The sequence below is a fragment of the Rhinopithecus roxellana genome, chromosome 17 (genome assembly GCF_007565055.1).
Source record: "Rhinopithecus roxellana isolate Shanxi Qingling chromosome 17, ASM756505v1, whole genome shotgun sequence".
Classification (NCBI taxonomy): Eukaryota; Metazoa; Chordata; class Mammalia; order Primates; family Cercopithecidae; genus Rhinopithecus; species Rhinopithecus roxellana.
The window spans coordinates 62,244,927-62,267,328 of record NC_044565.1 but is presented as its reverse complement, the minus strand read 5'-3'; the positions used below and the strand labels follow the sequence as shown (position 1 = coordinate 62,267,328).

The following is a 22,402-nucleotide window of genomic DNA, read 5'->3' as shown; positions in this document are numbered from 1 at the left end:
CCCGAGTAGCTAGGACTACAGGCGCCCGCCACCTCGCCCGGCTAGTTTTTTGTATTTTTTAGTAGAGACGGGGTTTCACCGTGTTAGCCAGGATGGTCTCGATCTCCTGACCTTGTGATCCGCCCGCCTCAGCCTCCCAAAGTGCTGGGATTACAGGCTTGAGCCACCGCGCCCGGCCTGCTCCTGGCTTCTTGCGGTGGGCAGAATCTGCTTGAGGGACTTCCTTCCTCATGCAGGTGTTCCCAGGAGGCCCATGCGCGTTAGAGCTGCTTCATTAAAAATGGGTCTTGGCTCTGCTTGGCCTGCTGCTTACTTGGCATTTTTAGTAGGGCTTAACCTAGTACTTGTTTTGCATTTTTGCAGAATTCTGGTGCTTGCTTCTGATTCTGTTTTGCATTTCAAAAGTGTTGCTTCTGAAATTTCTCTTTGGCACCGTGACCACCCTGGCCCTGGCTCCACGTTTCGGAGGCTCTGGGCATGGCGCCTGTCTTGTGTTCTGGCACTGCGTGCATGTTGCAACAGTCTCTCTGATGATATATTTGGGCATTTGAATGATTGATCTTGGATCTTTAGCTTTTCAGAATCTGCGTCTTAAATCTGTGAGTTCGTCTGTATATTTAAAGCACTTACACTTGATCTCAATCAGTTTGGCTCCATAACAATAAAGCTTCCTCTGTTTCTATATTTGACACTGTGTGTTCATTGAGAAAGCTGAAGGTGAGTAACCCTGCTTTTTATAGGCTGTCTGCTGACCACAATAGGAAACTAGGCATATTTTGGGAAAGGGGAAAGCATAAATGTGTTGTAAAGCCCAAATCCCGATTTCTAACACTATTGTCTTCGTGTGATAGATTCTACTCGCTATGATGCAAGCTCTTTGAGAGTACGAGTTATTTATTGGAATGCTTCTTACCCCCAGAGTCCACATGTACTTGAAAAAATCAAATGCCTCGAGGTGCCAAATAGTAGGTATTCAGATGAATGAATTCCCATGAGGAGCTCAGATCACCTTAAAGAAAGCTGTATACGGAAGCATTAACTTTTTTCCCTTTGCTCCCATTTATTGGGATTCCTGGAGCTTAAAAGGCTTACAAAGCACTTCCTTCCAAAAATGTAACCAATACATTACTTACACTGATAAATAACATTTTTAAAGTGAATACCAATCAAGTTATAAAATACCAACAATAAATTAACAGTAATTTTATCATCAAAGCTACAAAACACATTTTGGATTCTAAGGACACAACTGGAGCCAAGTGTCAGGACCAATTTAGCAGTTCACCCCTAGCCTGGGGTCACTGGTTCCCAAAGACCTGCACTGCTGGTGTTAGAAGCAGCCTGCATCCCTCAATTGTTCCCACCTAGGGGTGAGGGGGCACACCAAGGTGGCACATCTGCCCCAATCTATTCAGAGACAAAGCAACAACAGCTCCCGTTGTTATTGTTGTTAAATAAATTATTCCTATAATATTTATTTATTTATTTTGAGACAAGGTCTCGCTCTGTCACCCCAGTTGGAATTCAGTGGCACAATCATAGCTCATTGCAGCCTCGAACTCCCTGGCTCAAATGATCCTCCCACTTCAGCCTCCCAAGCAGCTGGGACTACAGGTGTGCATCACCACACCCAGCAATTTTTTTTTTTTTTTTTTTTTTTTTGGTTCAGATGAGCTCTCACTGTGTTGCCCAGGCTGATCTCAAACTCCTGTGCTCAAGCGATCCTCCTACCTCGGCCTCCCAAAGTGCTGAGATTACAGGTGTCAGCCACCATGCTCAGCTGATTATATAATATTTTACAGTGCTCTTGAGCCAGCAGTCATTGAAGCTGAGATTGCACCTTTCCCCCTTTCATAGTCATTATTCACTTCACGCTATTTGAAATTCCAATGTCACCTCCCCACTGACAACCTCTCGGGAAGGTCACCAGTGCAGGCCTGAGGGCCAGGCCCTGTGCCTTCACCTGCTTCTCAGTTCTCACTGCTTCTTCCTCTCTCAGCCATTTTTTCTTCTCGAAATTCACCTCCCCTAAGCTGTCAGGACTCAGCGCCCGGGGGTCCTTGTCTCCTTTTGTGATGATGGCCTCTGCTCTGGGCTGTTCCCAGCCCACCCGTGTCACACACTCACCCCGTGTGAACGGGCAGGTGCTGGGAGGCTCTTCCTGAAGCCCTCTGCTGTCCTCTGCCTCTGAATGTCTCCTTGGAAACCCCTCCCACATGAAGGGAGGGAGAGCGGCAGATGTAGCCTGTGTTCCACCCACCTCATCTCTGGTCCTCTACTCCGATCCCACATGTAACCACTTGGCTATGGGGCAGGTGGACGCCAGTCAGAAGCCTCTGCTTTCTTTCTGACTTTCTTTTATAATTCCCTAGCACTTCACTGCAGGCTGGAGACCAGATATCCCCCAACCTCCCCACGTCACACACTAGCCCAGTGTGATGCCCCCAAGTTTGTCACTTCCAGCTGGACATTTATAGTTCAGGGCCTTGTCTTGCTCTTCTTCCAGGATAGAGACATTCTTAGTGGCCTCCTGGGAGGTTCAGAGCTTGCTCCATTTGTTTATCCACTGGAAGTAGATTCTTTATGCATTCTAAGAGCACAATAGAAGGTGATAGTGGCTGTTATTTAGTCATAATGACAGCTCTCCCCTCTTGGCCTGGCATTTAAGGGCCTTTCACCATCGGTCCCCTCCCTGACACCTCCAGCTTCACCAGTGCTACTCTAGACAGGCTGGCTAGCTGATATCTCTTAGAACATTCCCTTGTGCTTGGCACCCCCACGCTTTTACTGATGCTGTTCCCCCTGCCTGGAATGCCTTCCTTTCTTGTCTTTGTCCACATGTTACTGATACTTCATCTCCATGGGGAGGCATCTAAACCAAAACAACGTCTCCACCCTCTGAAGGAAGTCCTAGCACGCTGGCTGTCTGACCTCAGTGACGCTTGTGCTTCCTTTCAGTATGGCCTCATGCTGTCACTCTAAGGGGACAGGGACTTGTGCATTCTATTTCTTTTCACCTTCTATGTCTAAAGGACTTGATGCATTTTGTGTTGCATGCCATGTGTGCATGAATAAACATAATGACTTCTAGATCTTCAATCAGCTCCTTTGGTTCAAAATTCCAGCAAGAACAGAGCCGAGCAAGTTTAGAAAACAGTTCCTGTATGTATACGTGTGTGCATGTGTGCTTTAACTCCAAGATTCCAAATCTTTAAACAGACAACTTTTGCTCATCAGATTTGTAAGGAGTTTTATCCTGAAGAGAAAATGGGAGAAATTTATTTTAAATTACATAAGTAATACTCCTGCAATGATGTCAGTGCTCTGTGTCTCCACTGTCCAGTGTGGTAGCCATTAGCCACAGGTGGCTAGTAAGCACATGAAATGTGGCTAGTTTGCTGGAGGAACTGGATTTTTTTATTTAATTTAAGTAGCCACAAGTGACTAGTGGCTACCATATTGGGTAGTGCAGTTTAATTCCTCACCCCTCCATCCCTAGGCGCCCCCACCCAGCTCTATGCGGTAACCAGTGTTAACACTGTGCTATGTATCTATTATAGATCTTTCTTTGTTCATAACGGCATATTTCACGCACATAGTTACATACACACTCCGTTGGTTTGGCCTGTGAGGGTGCACACAAACGGAATCATATCATAGGTGTTCTACAGCCTCCTTTTTAGTTTTTGTTTCTTTGTTTGTTTTTTTTTTGTTTTGTTTTTGAGATAGACTCTCACTCTGTCGCCCAGGCTGGAGTGCAGTGGCATGATCTTAGCTTACTGCAACCTCCGCCTCCTGGGTTCAAGCAATTCTCCTGCCTCAGCCTCCCGAGTAGCTGGGACTACAGGTGCCCGCCACCATGCCCAGCTAATTTTTTGTATTTTTAGTAGAGACGGGGTTTCACCGTGTTAACCAGGATGGTCTTGATGTCCTGACCTCGTGATCAGCCTGCCTTGGCCTCCCAAAGTGCTGGGATTATAGGCATGAGCCACCGTGTCCAGCCGCAGCCTCCTTTTGAATTAACAGTATGTTTGAGAGCTGTCTGGGGCAGTGCTCAGAGCTCTGCTTCATTCAGTTCAGCTGCTGCCTAGTGTGCATTGCATGACTGTTTCCTTCCTTATTTAGTCAGGCCTCTGTCTTCTTTTTAATATTAAAACATTTTTTTTTCTTTTGGAAAAAAATAGAGATGGAGATATTGCCTTGTTGCTCAGGCTGGTCTCAAACTCCTGGGCTTAAGTGATCCACCCACCTCGGCCCCCAAAGTGCTGGGATTACAGGTGTGAGCCCCTGCACCTGGCCTATCCAGTCCTCTATTGATGAGCATTGTAGGTTGTTTCCAAACAAAGGCACCAGATCCATCCCTTACCTGCTTCTCTGTGCATATGAGCAGGTGCGGATACCCAGACATGGGCTTTCTGAGCCAAGGGGAGGAAAAGCGTCCATATTTCTCCTGTGGTGCTCTCACCCCTGGTTCTCCTGGACCATGTATGGAGGGTCGGGGCTGACGTGTGTATGAGCCATAAGTCTGAGATGCGCCTGGGGAGCCGTTATTTATTTAGTTTTCTTAAGGAAGCTGACAGTTGTGTCCTACTCTGATCTGTTTCCACTCCCTACACTGAGGAGCTGAAACTTAGATTTTATCAAACAGGCTGTGATGGGCCCTAAAAATACTGAGACATTAATAACAATCTGAAGCTGACAGACACAGACAGCAGGCATCTGCAAGCTGAGTCAATGCAGACTTGAGCAAGATCAGGAAGGCTCCACGCCTTGTTTTCTAAGTTACATTTCTCAAGCCTCGTTCATTACGCTTACCCTGGGGCACAAGCATAAGATAACTGGGTTTAAGGACCTATGTGTTGGCTAGCATTTGAATATTAGGTGTCGAGCAATGAATAAAACAAAGATTCACCATATGATCTGTACCAGAGTCACTTTTCTTTTTCTTTTTTTTTGAGACGGAGTCTCGCTCTGTCGCCCTGGCTGGAGTGCAGTGGCATGATCTCGGCTCACTGCAAGCTCCGCCTCCCGGGTTCACGCCATTCTCCTGCCTCAGCCTCCTGAGTAGCTGGGACTATAGGTGCCCCCCCAACACATCCAGCTAATTTTTTGTATTTTTAGTAGAGACAGGGTTTCACCATGTTAGCCAGGATGGTCTCGATCTCCTGACCTCGTGATCTGCCTGCCTCGGCCTCCTAAAGTGCTGGGATTAGGGGTGAGCCACCATGCCCAGCCTCGCCACCCCACCCAGCTAATTTTTGTATTTTTAGTAGAGATGGGGTTTCACCATGTTGGCCAGGCTGGTCTTGAACTCCTGACCTCAGGTGATCCGCCCGCTTCAGCCTCCCAAAGTGTTAGAATTTCAGGCGTGAGTCACTGTGCCTGGCCTGTACTGGAGTCACTTTCTAAGTAAGCAAAGGAGGCCAGACCTTGGGCACAGCAGAAAAGCCAGGGTCAATTAAAGCGAGGTGAGAAGCCATCGCTTGTCTCTGGTGGCCACGATGTATCTTGTCTGATGCTTTTTTTCCCCCTCTTCCTGATTTCAAACCATGCTAAAATAAAGATTATTAAAGAGTCAGTACTAATGTAGGCTAGGCGAGCCCCAAAGTGAGGCTTAGTCTGTGAGGGTTCTTGGCTTTGCCCAGGAAAGAATGCAGGGGCGAGCTAGTGATAGAGTAGAAGAAAACAGCTTTATTGAAGTGGCAGCATTACAGCTCCAGTGGTGTTCCAGCTCCATGACTGCTCCTGCAGGGCAGGGCTACCGCGTAGACAATCTGTCTGAGAATAGCAGCTCAGGGCAGTTTCGCAGCGGTATTTATACCTACTTTTAATTATATGCAGATTAAGGGGCAGTATGTGCAGAAATCTCTAGGGAAGGGGTAGTAACTTTTGATTCATGAGGTCATTGCTGTGGAAAGGGACAGTGACTCCTGGCTGTTGCCATGGCAGTAGTAAACTGACATGGCACACTGGTAGGTGTGGCTTATGAAAAGATACTTCTGCCTTGTTTTAGCTAGTCCTCAGTTTAGTCCGGTGTTCAAGTCCCCCCACCAGAGTCAAGTCCCGCCTCCTACCTTATTACACAATATTTTCCCTGCGATTATTGGGGGCTTCTAATGATTTTATTTATTTATTTATTTATTTATTTATTTATTTATTTATTTATTTATTTTGAGATGGAGGCTTGCTCTGTCACCCAGGCTGGACTGCAGTGGTGCAATCTTGGCTCACTGCAATCTGTTCCTCCGGGGTTCAAGCAATTCTCCTACCTCAACCTCCTGAGTAGCTGGGATTGCAGGCACGCGCCACCATGCCCGGCTAATATTTATATTTTTAGTAGAGATGGGGGTTTCACCATGTTGGCCAGGCTAGTCTTGAACTCCTGGCCTCAAGTGATCCACCTGCCTCAGTCTCCCAAAGTGCTGGGATTACAGGCGTGAGCTACCACATCCAGCCGGCTTCTGATGATTTTAAAATTCCACTCTGGAGAAGCTGGTGATGGCTGATAAGACAATGAAGGAGGAGCCGGGTGCGGTGGCTCAAGCCTGTAATCCCAGCACTTTGGGAGGCCGAGACGGGCGGATCACAAGGTCAGGAGATCGAGACCATCCTGGCTAACCCAGTGAAACCCCGTCTCTACTAAAAAATACAAAAAACTAGCCGGGCGAGGTGGCGGGCGCCTATAGTCCCAACTACTCGGGGGGCTGAGGCAGGAGAATGGCGTGAACCCGAAAAGTGGAGCTTGCGGTGAGCTGAGATCCGGCCACTGCACTCCAGTTTGGGTGACAGAGCGAGACTCCGTCTCAAAAAAAAAAAGGAAAGGGCCGGGTGCGGTGGCTCAAGCCTGTAATCCCAGCACTTTGGGAGGCCGAAACGGGCGGATCACAAGGTCAGGAGATCAAGACCATCCTGGCTAACACGGTGAAACCCTGTCTCTACTAAAAACTACAAAAAACTAGCCGGGCGGGGTGGCAGGCGCCTGTAGTCCCAGCTACTCGGGAGGCTGAGGCAGGAGAATGGCGTGAGCCCGGGAAGCGGAGCTTGCAGTGAGCTGAGATCCGGCCACTGCACTCCAACCTGGGCGACAGAGCGAGATTCCGTCTCAAAAAAAAAAAATAAAAAAGAAAGAAAAAGAAAATGAAGGAGGAAAGCAGTGAACAGCAAGTGACAGCCTTTCCATTAGAAATGTCCCTCCAGCAGCCAGGAGTGGGAGATATTTGGCAGGAGTGGGCCACTGTCAATGAAGAGCTGAGGAAGGGAGAAAGATGGAGTGGACATGGGAAGAGATGGAGGGCACAGAGGCTCAGAGGGACAGACTCTGTTCATCTGCTCATCTGACAAGCTGTGAAGGCACACACACAACATTGGAAGGGTGAAGATATCCATTCAGATTAAGGCAGAGATCCACACGTGTTGATGGAAATGAAAACAAAGGAGAAGATTCACTGTTGTTTAATCCTCCACAGGCCAAGCTTTTTTTTCTTTCTTTCTTTCTTTCTTTTTTTTTTTTTTGTTTCTGAGACAGTCTCACTCTGTCGCCCAGGTTGGAGTGCAGTGGCGTGATCTTGGCCCACTGCAACGTCCGCCTCCTGGGTTCAAGCGATTCTCTTGCCTCAGCCTCCTGAGTAGCTGGGATTACAGGTGCATGCAACCACACCTCGCTATTTTTTGTATTTTTAGTAGAGACGGGGTTTCACTATGTTGGCCAGGCCGGTCTTGAACTCCTGACCTCGCGATCCACCCATCTCGGCCTCTGAAAGTGCTGGGATTACAGGTGTGAGCCACCACGCCCAGCCAGCCAAGCTCTTTTCTTTTCTGCACATCCCCTGTCCCAATGTAATCGTAACTTTCATAGTTTTGTCCTACTTTGGATGCGGTTGAGTGTATATCTTTCTCATTAAATGCTCTAGCCGAGGAATTTTTCCATGTGGTTGCCTAAATTATGTCTTCTTTATTGCTGAAATTATTTTGTTGTCTTCCAAATTATGTCATGGAGGTTTGTACTTACTTAATCGATACCTTTCAGCCAGCTGGCTAAGCTCCCCTCAGAGTTCCTTTGTTTACAAACATCCTGGTGAAGTGTGTCCTGTGCCTGTGATTAGCAGGTGTGAGAGAAATAGATGCTGGTTCTGGAAGGCTCTTGCCTGTGGCTTTCACCCCGGAGTTTTCATCAGCTTTTCAGTGTATCTGTTTTACTGGGCAGTCTTCAGACTCTGGCCCCAGTTCCTCTTGTTTCTTATGGCTGGTATCAAACCTCGCACATCACCCTGGTGGTGTGGTTTTATTGGTGCCAACCTTCCTTAGTGGTGGGATGAGTTTCTAATCCAGTTTGCATTGCCAGTGTGGCTATGAAGCTCTGGGGGTGGGGTCCCCGCTTTCGTCATCAGTTCCAGGCGCTCAGCTTCTCCCTCTGGGTGCTGGCAGTTGTGGATGTGGGTGGCTGTTACTCAGTGCTTGGGCCATCTGGCCATTCCTTTCTGTTCTCTTTCCCCCACCACCCAGGCTCTGGCCCTTATTTTCTCTTCTTATCTTTATTTTTTTTGAGACAGGTTTTGCTCTGACACCCAGGCTGGAGTGCAGTGGTGTGATCTCGGCTCACTGCAACCTCTGCCTCCCAAGTTCAAGTGATTCTCCCACCTCAGCCTTCTGAATAGCTGGAATTACAGGCACATGCCACCGCACTGGGCTAATTTTTGCATTTTTTGGTAGAGACGCAATTTTGCTATGTTGCCTGGACTGGTCTTGAACTCCTGGGCCCAAGCGATCCTCCCACCTCAGCCTCCCAAAGTGCTCGGATTACAGGCGTGAGCCCCTGCACCCGGCATCCTTATTTTCTTATGCCTTGACTTCTGCTTCTTCTCTAGATGTTCTCCCTTCTTCTGAGCTCTTTAAACTCAAATTCAACCATAGCCAGACCCATGGCTACCCTTCCTAATACACCATTCTCATCCTCCAGTACCTCCTCTTCAGAAAGACCTCAAATGACACCCCTCAGCTGCAGAATGCCACCAAGTTCTTCACCTGGGCAGCCAGAGCTTCTTGCGGCCTTGGGGCCCACAGGACTGCTGCTTGGAATCTCCCCTCTAGCTACTCTCAGGCCTTTCCTGCTCCCGAAGAGACCATTGAAATTCTTGAGTCTTAAAAATATGCGTACCTTTTGACTCCATTGCTGGAAATCCAGTCTAAGGAAATAATCCACAAAATGGAAACAGCTATAATGTCTACATACTCTTTCCAGCATTGTTTTAAATAGCATGAAAGTGTAAACAAGATATACGTCAAACAATATGGAAAAGATTTGACGCATTATTGTGGATCTTCTCACTGGAATTTGAAACACACATTCAAAATGATAATTATGATGACAATTCAACACCAGGATAAACACTTAAGAAATAGAATGAAGAGGACTAGGGAGCTGCCACCTACAGAGCCCAGTGTGTCCCAGCACATATTCGGTGTTTTGCTCACCTCCCACAGACAAGGAAACCCACAGAGGGTGTGGCACACCTGCCTGAGGCCACATAGCCCGTGGTCCCAGTTTTGCTGAATTCCAAGGCATGTTCTCCTTATGCTATAAAATACAAAACTGTGTATATTATTTAAGCTATTTAATACTTTATTTTTAGACAGAGTCTCGCTCTGTTTCCCAGTCTGGAGTGCAGTGGTGCAATCTCAGCTCACTGCAACCTCCACCTCCCAGGCTCAAGTGATGCTCCCACCTCAGCCTCCCAAATAGCTGGACTACAGGTATATGCCACCATGCCTGGCTAATTTTTGTCCTTTTTGTAGAGATGGAGTTTCGCCATATTTCCCAGGCTGGTCTCAGACTCCTAAGCTCAAGTAATCCACCTGCCTCGGTCTTGATTGTGCCTTTTGTCTCCAACTAGACTGTAAGAGCCTCCAAACCAGTCCTGTCTTGGCAGTGTCTCATATCGCCAGGTAGCTCTTGGCACAGTGGGGGGACCCATAATGGATACTCAATATATGAGTCAGCAAATCTTATTCTCCCTCCAGTTGTGACCAACCTGGTGTGGGGCTGTTTGGTCGCTCTAGGGGGTGGCAGGAGAGGCTCTGGCATGATGTTGGGATGCTCTTGTGCTCCCATGGCTCATCAGGCTCCTGAGCCAGAATCCTCCGCCAGTTACTACCTCTACTCAAAGGAAGCATCTTTGGCTGAGCACAGTGGCTCTCGCCTGTAAACCCAGCACTTTGGGAGGCCGAGGAGGGTGGATCACTTGAGGTCAGGAGTTCGAGACCAGCCTGACCAACATGACGAAATCCCATCTCTACTAAAATACAAAAGTTAGCCAGGCATGGTGGTGTATGCCTGTAATCCCAGCTACTCAGGAAGCTGAGGCAGGAGAATCGCTTGAACCCAGGAGGCAGAGGTTGCAGTGAGCCAAGTTCGTGCCACTGCACTCCAGTCTGGGTGACAGAGTGAGACTCCATCTCAAAAAAAAAAAAAAAAGAAAGAAAGAAAGAAAGGAAGGGGGGGGAGAGAGAGAGAGAGAGAGAGAGAGAGAGAGAGAGAGAGAGAGAAAGAGAGAAAGAAAGGAAAAGAAAAGAAAAGAAAAAGAAGCATCTTTGCCTTCACTATCTGCCAACTTCTTTTTTTGAGACAGAGTCTGTCTGTGTCGCCCAGGCTGGAGTACCATGGCGCGATCTCGGCTCACTGCAACCTCCATCTCCCAGGTTCAAGTGATTCTCCTGCCTCAGCCTCCTGAGTAGCTGGGACTACAGGTGCATGTGCCACATTAGGCTACTTTTTGTATTTTTAGTAGAGATGGGGTTTTACCATGTTGGCCAGGCTGGTCTCGAACTCCTGACCTCAAGTGATCCTCCTGTCTCTACCTCCTAAAGTGCTGTTTTAGAGGCATGAGCCATCATGCCTGGCCTATCTGCCAACTTTTTAAAAAAATTTTATTTTGAAATATGGATTCATGGGCAGTTGCAAAAAAATGCACAGAGAGGTCCTGTGTACCCTTCACCCAGCCTCCCGCAGTGTGAACATCTGCATAACTATAGTTCAGTATCCACACCAGGAACTTGATGGTGGTACCATCCACAGAGCCCAGATTTCATCAGTTACACGTGACTTTTCGAGAATAATTTGTCCTGGAAATTGTCCTTTCCTACTTGAGCACATTTTCTTCATATCCCCACCTGGAATATTTACTCTTAGTTCAAATCTCCCACAGCTCCGAAGTCAGAGGGCCTCCCTGGCTGTGTTCCTGACTCTGTTCCTCACTTCCTGTGTGATCGTGGGCAAATCAGACAACCTCTCTGAGCCCTGGTTTTCTCTTCTGAAGACTGACAATACTAACCTCATGGGATTTTATTTTTTTTTAACAAGGTGCTCAAGTTAGGCTGTTAAAATAATAGGCAGTCAGGAAATGTCTGTTTTCTTTTCACCCTTTCTGACGTGGAAAACCCTCTTTCTCACCAAACAATGGAATCCTTCTCTTTTAAGTAATGTTCAAAATTAGTCTCCTCTGACACCTTCTATCCCATCTCTAGTTTCCTCAGCAACCCTGCTCTGTGTGTGTGTAACAGTTAATTCGTATGATCCTGATTATATGTTCCATGTTCCTGGTGAATGTATTTTCAATTCTATTTTTTACCTACACGGTATTTGCAGGCAGAGACCTCAGTTCTTTAATTTTACAAGTTAACATATTAGATAAGAACCTAGGCTTAGTGCCATCTGTAAAACAAGGATAACTGTGTCAACCTCAGAGGCTTTTGATAAAGATTGAAATGAAAGAATGCATAATGCCTGGAACAGGCAAGCTCGAAACACGTTAGCTGTTGCTCATGGTCATCATGGCGCCCTTCCACTTGTGTTTCCTCATGGAGCTTTGTCCTTGGGCGGGGCCTCGTTCTGTCACTCAGGCTAGAGTGTAGTGGTATGCAGTGCAGTGCTATTCACGGCTCACTGCAGCCTTGACCTCCTAGTCTCAAGCAATCCTCCCACCTCAGCCTCCCAAGTAGCTGGGACTACAGGCATGTGCCACCATGCCTGGCTGATTTTATTTTTATTTTTAGAGATGAGGTCTCACTTTGTTGCCCTGACTGGTCTCAAACTCCTTGGGCTCAAGTGATCCTCCCACCTTGACCTCCCAAAGTATTGAGATTACAGGTGTGAGCCACCATGCCTGGCCTTGGATTTAGATGTCTTAATCGTGATTGGTACTTCACATCCAAGAATAAAATAAAGATAAAGGACATTAAGGGCTATCGTTACTCCAACATTCTGTTTTTTTCTACCCTGCCTTTTTTCTGCTAAGTTGGGAAAAAGATTTTAATAATAATTATCATAGTAATACTGATGATGATGATGATGATGATGATGATGATGAAAGCTAACAATTACTGAGTTCTTACTGTGTGCCCAGAATAGGTATAAGAACTTCACTGTGTTCACTTATCTAGTCTTCACCAGAACCCTATTAAGTAGATTCCCTTCCTCCCATTTTGCAGATAAGTAGAACAAGGCACACAAGATTGTACAGCTTGCCAAAGCTGGAACTGGATTTGAAACCAGGCTTTCTATTTCCCCAAAATGGTTGGCATAAAATTTTCCTGCTGTTAGTGGTCCCGAGAGACAGAGAATGGAAAAACATTCTGTTTATTTTCATCTATTCTTTGCTTGAAGAGCATATCGAAGCCCAAAGAAGCCTGTAGTTCGTGAAGAATTGAAGCCCTGACATTAAATCAATCAGACACATTTCTCTCCTTTTAAATCCCCATCCTCAATTAAGGTGGCAATCAGATTAACCAAGATTGGCCGGAAATGGGTGAGCATCTCGAAAGCTCCAGAGCTCCAGAAGGTCAGGCCACTGACAGCTACTGATTTGTCTGTTACTTCAGGCAGCTCTCACCCACACTCTCTCCCCAGGGAGAATTCAGCTGCTTTTTAATTCTACTCCCAGTAAGATCTGTTTGGAAACTCAAATCCTGCCTCCTTCCCCAGATTCATTTTCATCAGCATTTCCTCTTGATCTCTTCAATCCTGAATCTTTCCCAGATGAGATATAGGTCCCGGGCCCTGCAGATGTGCCCCTCTGCTGCACACCAGTCCTGCAGCCACATGGTGCTGTTTGATTTCCTTATCACCAATAAAACAAAACTAGGCTCTGCCTGTATGATTCCTGGCTTTAATTACCAAAGGCAAATTGCTGCGTCACTCAGAATAATGAAAAACTGGAAACAACAGAGAATGATTAAATAAATCAGGATCCAGTCAAAAGATGAAATAATAAGTAGCCATTAAAATTAAGGTTTGAAGTATTTTCTTTCTTTCTTTTTTTTTTTTTTTTTTTTTTGAGATGGAGTCTTGCTCTTGTTGCCTAGGCTGGAGTGCAATGGCATGATCTCGGCTCATTGCAACCTCTGCCTCCTGGGTTCAAGCGATTCTCCTGCCTCAGCCTCCTGAGTAGCTGGGATTATAGGTGCCCGCCACCATGCCCGGCTAATTTTTTTGTGTATTTTTAGTAGAGACAGGGTTTTGCCATGTTGGCCAGGCTAGTCTTGAACTCCTGACCTCCTGATCCGCCTACCTTGGCCTCCCAAAGTGTTGGAATTACAGGCATGAGCCACCATGCCTGGCCAAAAAATCTTCAGTAAGAAAGTAAGTGCTCACAATATAAGAAGAAATTAGGTTTTAACACTATCCTGTAGGATCCCTATTTTATGCATATATATTTAAAAATATACATAAACATGGACACAAAAACTAGAACAAATACACTGAAATTCTAATAGTTATCTTTTAATTATGTGATTCTAAGTGATGTTCATTTTCTTTTTTCCTCCGTTTTATAAATTTATACCTGTGAGCATCTATTCCTTTGAAATTCAGAAGCAAGGAAAAAGGGAAAAGAAAAGAGGGAACCATTTTGCTTTTCTTAAAATTGTCCCCATTGGAGGGTTATTGATTTTTTGTTTCATGGATTCACCAGTACTTACCAGCTGTCTCCACCCCTCATATCTCACATGTCACCTCTTCCAGGAAGCCTTCCTAGATTCATTAAACTCAGAGATTTCTTCAGTTTTATGGACTCCTTAGTCTCATTGTGACATATCCTTGACCCTTAAATGTGTGCAGGTTTTGTGTCCCCAGCTAGAGAGTAAGTTCCTCGATGGCAGAACCTGTCTATTTTAAACTTCCTTCTCTTCCCCACGCCACCCAGCAAGTGCCCTGTGAACTGCTGGAGTCCATTAATGTCAGTGAACACAAGTGCCCCGGGGAAGGCACTTCAATGTGACGCACCTCTCTCTCTGAGCTTTGTTCCATTTCCTCCAATTCATTTGAAGGGGGTGTCCATGCCATTAGCCCTGGGTCAGATTTTATTGTAAATTGTTTAAAAAGAATTCCATTTGTTTTGGTAGGAACGATCAAGTCCAGCCCTTGTCTTTACAAGAAGATTATAAAGCTGAGAAAATAAATACAAACTATATTGAGCAAAAAGGCATTTTTCTTGGTGAATGGGGATGAGAGAGTTGATGTTTATAAGAAGGAAAGGAAAGGCCAGGAGGGGAGGTGACTTCCCCGAGTCTCACGCTGATCAAAGGCAGGTGAAGTCACACATCACGCCAGCTTTCCTCTAGTCCTGCTGGGCTCAGGATACTGTATTGAGGTCAAAAGAAAACGAGACCTAGGAATTTACAGTTTATCTTGGGAGAAGAAAAGATGAGTCACTGAAATAACTTCGCCTGAACAAGCAGCGGGAGAAGATTATATAAGGTGATACAGTGCGAAGGATGCACAGAAGTCGAGCTGGCAGAGAGCACGCTGTGCCTGTGGTCGGAGGGTGTTCTTCATGGAAGGCTTCCAGGGAGCTCAGCAGGTGTCAGGATCCGCCAGGTGTCAGGTCCATGGCGCTGACTCTCCTGCTCTTTCAACATCTCCAGCTTGTGACCAGTCCCCGTCACCCAAACATCCTGTCATTCACAGCTACGGGGCTGTGTGGCTCCCCCAATCTGCTTCTCTTCCAACCTCCCAGACCTTCTCACTGGGGATTCTGGCTGCTGGACACAGAGTATTCCAGGAGGCAGAGCATGGGTGAGAGGACCCCCTACAGTGGAGGAAGGACTTGAAGACAAAGCAACCGTCCCCACCTCTATTGGGGCATCCCTTGTTAAATCCTAAGTTGAAGGGTTGACATTTAATGCAGCACAGGCCATGCTACCTGCTTGACCATGAAGCAAACTAAATTAAATATTTGCCTTGGAGCTACATAAAGAATGAATTGAAGCGATGAGACTGGCCAGGTGCCCGGGACTGAGTGGCAGGTGTTAAGGAGGCTTCCAGCAAGGTGGCTGTGGCAAAGGAGAGCACAAGATGAACTTGGGAAATTGTTAGAGATATGCTTTTTTGAAAGTGATGGAAGAATTAGGGAAGTTTCATGGCAGAGAAGAACATGCTGTGTGACCTTGGGCAAGGCACTTAACCTCTCTGATCCTGCCTCTTTATGTGTAAAATGAGAATAATAGTATCTACTTTATGGGGTTGTTACAAGTCTTATATAAAATATTTGTAAAGTGCTTGTCCTAGTGCTTAGTGCAGAGCTGGTGGTAAATCCTAGAATTTTTTTTTTTTTTTTTTGGAGACAGAGTCTAGCTCTGTCGCCCAGGCTGGAGTGCAGTGGCGCGATCTCGGCTCACTGTAAGCTCCGCCTCCCAGGTTTACGCCATTCTCCTACCTCAGCCTCCCGAGTAGCTGGGACTACAGGCACCCGCCTCGTCGCCCGGCTAGTTTTTTGTATTTTTTAGTAGAGACGGGGTTTCACCGTGTAGACCAGGATGGTCTCGATCTCCTGACCTCGTGATCCACCCGTCTCGGCCTCCCAAAGTGCTGGGATTACAGGCTTGAGCCACCGTGCCCGGCCAAATCCTAGAATTTTTTAAAATATATTTTATTTGTAGGACCCTTATCAATGAAGAACTTTGTATCCAACAATAATAACAGACATATTGCAAGTTACATTTTGTAGAAGAAGCAAATAAGACTGGCTGCAACAAAAGAAATTAGATACCTGCATTCTAGGTTCTTTATACAAACAGTCTGTTCTCTAAATAGTAGAATTAAATGCAAACCAAATGCTTTTAAAAGTTTGTATACCTACATGGCAATTACAATCTCCACATACTAAAAAGAACAATAACACAGAACATGGTATTCTTAATGATTATAGCACATTTAACACCTTCAGCCATCCTCTGGGTTTTTAGATCATATTGGCTGAAATTTCACATCCACATGGGCTTGCTTGGCTAAGGTCACAGTTTCAGAGAGCCTTCTGACCATTCTAGCAGCTTCCTCCAAGTCGTCACAAGCAAGAATTTTAAGCCCACTGTCCACTCTCAGTGCCTTAGCATCGTCAACTCATGTACCTTGTAACCCCCACAACAGGTATTTTAATTTCCACATCTTTTACTGCCATGACTATACCCTGTGCAAAAACACCACAGTGCATGATTCCTCCAAAAGTGTTGACCAGAATAGCCAGTACCTTTTTATCTGAAGTGATATGCTTAAATGCTTCTGTTACTTGATGGACTGTAGCACCACCACCAACATCAAGGAAGTTGGCTGCAGTCCCTCCCCAAACCTTTTTTTTTTTTTTTTGAGACAGAGTTTTGCTCTTGTTGCCCAGGCTGGAGTGCAGTGGGACCATCTCAGCTCACTGCAACCTCCGCCTCCCGGGTTCAAGCGATTCTGCTGCCTCAGCCTCCTGAGTAGCTGGGATTACAGGTGCCCGCCATCACACCTGGCTAATTTTTGTATTTTTAGTAGAGACGGGTTTCACCATGTTGGCCAGGCTGTTCTCGACCTCCTGACCTCAGATGATGTGCCCGCTTTGGCCTCCCAAAGTGCTGGGATTACAGGCATGAGCCACCATGCCCGGCCCCTGAAGTTGTATTATATCCATTGTGGCCATGGCCAAACCAGCACCATTTGCTAGACAGTCTAGATTTCCACTGAGGTCAGTGTAGTTGAGATCTGCCTTAGCAGCATCTTTGTCACTTTCATCTTCCTGGGTTCAGTACTATAAATCAAAGATTTTCTTTTGGTGATAGGCTGAATTAGAGTCAAAATTGATCTTTGCATCCATCACAGCACAGCTCCATCTGAATCTTCCACCGTTGGATTTATTTCTTATTATGGTTGCATCATATTTCAGAAAAAGGCTGTAAAGCTTGACCGTGTTTTCTGCTGCAGAATACACAATATTCTGGTGGAAATATGGGTGGAAATCCCATCTTCTGTTCAAGCCGGAGAGCTTGTTCCTTTTTGATGCCTTCTACAATATCAACAGGTTCTTTAATTGCATCAGGAGTCTCAGCAGCAACATCTGCAATGTTGTCATCACCATGTGAACTTCCTGTTAATACAGGACCTTGAAGTGACCTTTCCGTCACTATTGCAAAGTAGTCTTCTCCCCTGGGGTATTTTCGCTCCAATCCTTGATTGCATATTCCGCCCTTTTCTCCCATTTGCTTGGTAAACAACTTTTTCCCAATCATTTGTGAGGAAACATCTTTTGCTTCTTCTGGAGGGAAAACTGTCTTCACTCCTCCTTTGAGGCCACTTTCAAATGTTCCTTTTCCTCTACCATCCGCTAAAACCTGCGCCTTCATCTCAACATCTTTTGAACCTGCTTCTTACTACTTGTGAGTCCCAGAGAACTTGCCAGCAATACTCATAGTTACAGTTTATCCTGCACATGTTCTTTCTTTCTTCTGTACCTACTTTTTTGGCAATTGCATAAGCTTCATCTGGTGACTTTGCCATACATATCCTTTGGGAACAGAGATGCCAGCTTCTTGCAATAATTCCACACTCATGTATTCATGTAGTGAGAGATTCCTGTGCTGTTGCTGCTGTACTTGGAGTCCATGGTTATTCAACAATCCAGAACCTCCTAGAGCTTGAGCAGTGGCCCACAGGGCCATCCAGGGCAGGTGGCTCCGAAGGGTGGCTGTAGCCAACAGCCGGCTGTAGAACATGGAGGCTGCCATTTCTGAGTCAGACCCATCCCCTCGGTGCCTCCCGCAGCCATACAGGCCCCTGGAATTTTTTTAGATTTTAAAATCAGCATGAGAGAGACTGGAGTGACAATGAAGGAGAGGAAATAAATCAAAGGAAATAATGTATCTCAGTGGGCCTGGCAGGTGATGCTGGGTTACTAGTAGGGAGTTTGGGGGAAGGGACCTAGATTTTGAAAAGTATGATGTAGCGTTTGAGACTTTGTTTCAAACCACCAATTGCCCTGAGTAGGGGGTGGCTGTGATCAAGGGGACAGCTCAGTCAGGCAAACAGGATCCAGCAAGCAGGCCAAAGAAGAAACAGGGCTGCAACGCCTAGGGATCACGGGGACCCAGATGCTGCTGGTGGCCCAGGTGAGGGTCCTGCGTCCTCTGTGGCAAGGCTGCCAGCAGCTGTAGGATCTGCTCTCACATGTTGGACAGACAAGGAGCTGGTGGCACCTTACCCTGGCTGTGTGCCGGAATTGTGTTGGAGCATTTTAAACACCTCTGGGTCCTCTTCACAGCACAGGGGTCATTCTGATGAGCAGCCAGGATTGCGGCCACAGGCCAAGCCAGGAGCCAGCTAAGGGGGTTGGGGGAGTGAGGACAAAGCAGGCTGGAGGCCTTGGGCCGACAGGAGGAACTCTGACCCAGGCTTCCTGATGCCCGGCATGTCTGCCTGGAGAGAGACTGGTCCCAGTGAGCTGGGCCTCAGGAGCTATAGGTGTTGGCAGCCGTAGAAGATGGGCTGGGCACCAAGTTCAGGAACAGGAGCCAACTGTTCTATAATAGGAACTTTTCCCCAAAGTTCCCCTGGGAGCACTGTCTTGCAAGCACCCGGAGATCCTTTGCTAAGTGCCTCATAGACTTTGACTTACTGACTTTGAAATTACTGACCTTGAAATTCATCATTGCTTTTCTGCTCAATCACACCGTCATCCCTTCATTCGACAAACCTGTATGAGCACCCCCTGCCACCACCACCAGTGGGTTGGACCCTATTCCAGCCCTGGGACACAGTGGGGACAAATGGACAAAGGTCCTATACTTGAGGAGCTTACCTTCTAGTGGGGAGATGGAGTGTAGACACGATGAACTGTGTCCATTGGTAAAAAGCACTATGAAAAGGAATAAATCAGGACAGAAAATTAAAGTGGAATGCTGGTCAGGGAAGCTCTTTTCAGCTCGGTGACATTTGGGCAGAGACCTTAGGGACATGAGAGTGGGAGGCCAGAGGACATGGGAAAGAACATTCCGGACGGGGGTTTGGGGCAAAATGAGCCACTGAGGGAGGTCTCACCATTCTTATGGTTTTAAAGGAGGAAGCTGCCAAAATCATGTCATTGAACATTTGGTTTATTCCTACCGATTTGCCTTTTCATTGGCAGTGCAGCTACATACCAGGGAACTGGCCATATCACGTTTCCCTCTCTTCCTTAAAATAGGTATGAAAATATCAGGTAAGACAGCTCCTAGTGACAGAAGAGGATCCTTCATAAATTTACCTTCGGCTACTGTGGTTGGATCTGCCAGACACGATCTCCAGAGAGTGAAAGACGACCCGTTGGAAAGTGCTTCTGCCTTAGCAATAAAATGGCTCAGAATTAAATGATTCTTTTATAGGCATATAGTTGTGAGTTAAACTCCACAATTTCTATGTATGAATACATTAAGAATAAATGCCATCAGAGTGAGATTGAAGAAATATATAAAAACATATTATTTAGTGTCTAGTTACAATGAACTGTTTCTAGTTTCTTTTTAATGTCTATTATTTGTTTCTTTCCTAGCTGGGTTTTGTGGCTACTTAGAATTCACCATGGTTGGGTTGGAAGCTTTCTAGGGGTGCTTGTGGGTTCCCAGCACCCACTAAGCTGCTTTGGGACCCAGAGGCTGGGCGCTCCTGACCAAAGCTCCCCCAGCTCTCCTCTTGGAGAGGAGAACTGGGAATCTCCTGCCGTCAGCTTCGATTACCTATCCAGGAAGTGTGGACTATTGCACAGGGCCAGACAGTAAGAAATGAGAAGAGCTAGGATTTCATCCTAAGCCTGTCTGACCTCCAAGCCCAGATTCTTAACCACCATGCTCTGGTGGTTTGCAGACTCAAAGAGTGGTCCTAGGACCAGGGGCATCAGCATCCCCTGGGAACCTCAAAGAAATGCAGAGTCTCAGGCCTCACCCCAGAGTCTAATCGGAGCTTGCATTTTAACCAGATCCCCAAGAGACTCGTGCACTCTACAGCCTGAGATGCACTGGCCTAGTGGTTCTCTTTCCACGTAGCCCTCAGTTTCCCTAGCTCTGTGACAATGGTAACGCATCGCTTCCCTGGTTTTATATTTCAGAACATGGACTCTGAAGGTAGATTTTTGGGGTTCAGATTCTAGTCTGTCATTTATTAGCTGTGTGGCTCTAGGCAGGTAACTTAACCGCTTAATGCCTCAGTTTTCTCATCTATAAAATGGTGATAAAAATAGTACCTATGCTGAGGCTGGGCGTGGTGGCTCACGCCTGTAATCCCAGCACTTTGGGAGGCCGAGGCGGGTGGATCATGAGATCAGGAGATCGAGACCATCCTGGCCAACACGGTGAAACCCCGTCTCTACTAAAAATACAAAAAATTAGCTGAGCGTGATGGCGGGTGCCTATAGTCCCAGCTACTCTGGAGGCTGAGGCAGGAGAATAGCATGAGTCCAGGAGGCAGAACTTGCAGTGAGCAGAGACTGTGCCACTGCACTCCAGCCTGGGCGACAGATATACATTTATCTCAGTGAGCAGAGGGGTGACTTAGAATAGAATGGGAGGCAGGTTGGCCCTAAGCAGTTCCCAGCTTGACTTTTCCCTTCAGCTTAGTGATTTGGGGGCCCCAAGATTTATTTTCCTTTCACAGGTTGTTGTAAGGATTACAAAAGTTGGTGCTTGTGAAGTATGTTAGAGCTGTGCTTGACTCACAGGGAATAAGGCACCCACTGTCTTTCTCACTGCCATGAACTCTACCCCCTCTCTTCTTGTATCTCTCTTCTGGGAAGCCTTCCCCAACTATCAGAGCTCAAGATAATTTCTCTTTTTTTAGATTCTGTGGCAAATGATCTGGGATTTCCATCATAAAACTGTAACTTAGGGAAAATCTGTTATTGTATTGATAAGGAAACTTAAGGTCGAATGATGGAATTGGGCCTGGAACTCAAAGGTGGAATGACAGAAGCAGGACTTAAACACCAGTACGCTTTAAACTCTAAAATTAGGGCTGTTCCCAATGTGATACATTTATAGTATTATATTCCTTACTATTTCCCACCTGTTTTTAAAGTAGGTAATAAATGTCTTGAAAAAAGCATAATTAAAATATTCATCACAATGATTTCATTTATTTATTGATTGATTGATTTATTGAGACGGAATCTCCTTCTGTTGCCCAGGCTGGAGTGCAGTAGCATAATCTCAGCTCGCTCCATCCCCCACCTCCCCGGATCAAGCGATTCTCCTGCTTCAGCCTTCCGAGTAGCTGGGACTACAGGCCTGTGCCACCACACCTGACTAATTATTATATTTTTAGTAGAAACAGGATTTCACCATGTTGGCCAGGCTGGTCTAGAACTTGTGACCTCAAGTGATTCGCCTACCTCAGCCTCCCAAAGTGCTGGGATTACAGGCATGAGTCACCACACTTGGCCAAAAGGAGGGTGCTGGTGGCTGTTGACTTTTCAGAATATATTTATTTGTGCTATGAATCTGGTATAGGGGGATTTAGTATGCCTGGCTTCGTATATTTATTTGTCCTTGGAGCCTTTTTCTGGGAAATGCTTGTTAGCATCACACAGCTAGTGTTTCATGGAACACAGTTTGGGGACTGTGGCTCTGCTCTCCAGAGCATCTGCTCTCCTACCCCATGTACTTTTTCTTTTTTTTTGAAGACTCTATTTTTTAGAGCATACAGTATGTAGCTTTTTCAGATTGGCTTCTTTCCCTTAGTAATATACATTTAAGTTTCCTCCATGTCTTTTCATGGCTTGATAGCTCATTTCTTTTTAGTGCTGGATAATATTCCATAGTCTGGATGTACCACAGTTTATTCACCCACTGCAGGACATCTTGGTTGCTTCCAAGTTTTGGCAATTCCAAATAAAGCTGCGGTAAATATCCATGTGCAGGTTTTTGTGTAGACATAGTTTTCATTTCCTTTGGGTAAATACCAAGGGGTGTGATTGCTGGATCATATGGAAAGAGTTTATTTAATTTTGTAGGAAGCTGCCAAACTGTCTTCCAAAGTGGCTGTACCAGTTTGCATTCCCACCGGCAATGAATGAGGGTTCCTGCTGCTCCACACCCCTGCCAGCATGCACTGTTGTCAGTGTTCTGGATCTGGGCC

At 46.2% G+C, this 22,402-nt stretch overlaps 1 protein-coding gene and 1 pseudogene across 1 annotated transcript in view; one reads left to right on the top strand and one right to left on the bottom strand.

Moving 5' to 3' along the window:
- EFR3B (EFR3 homolog B) overlaps positions 1–22,402 on the top strand; it is a 111,296-nt gene that overhangs the window by 21,823 nt on the left and 67,071 nt on the right. The gene's annotated exons all lie outside the window — the stretch shown is intronic.
- Positions 16,238–18,027, bottom strand: LOC104658463 (annotated as a pseudogene).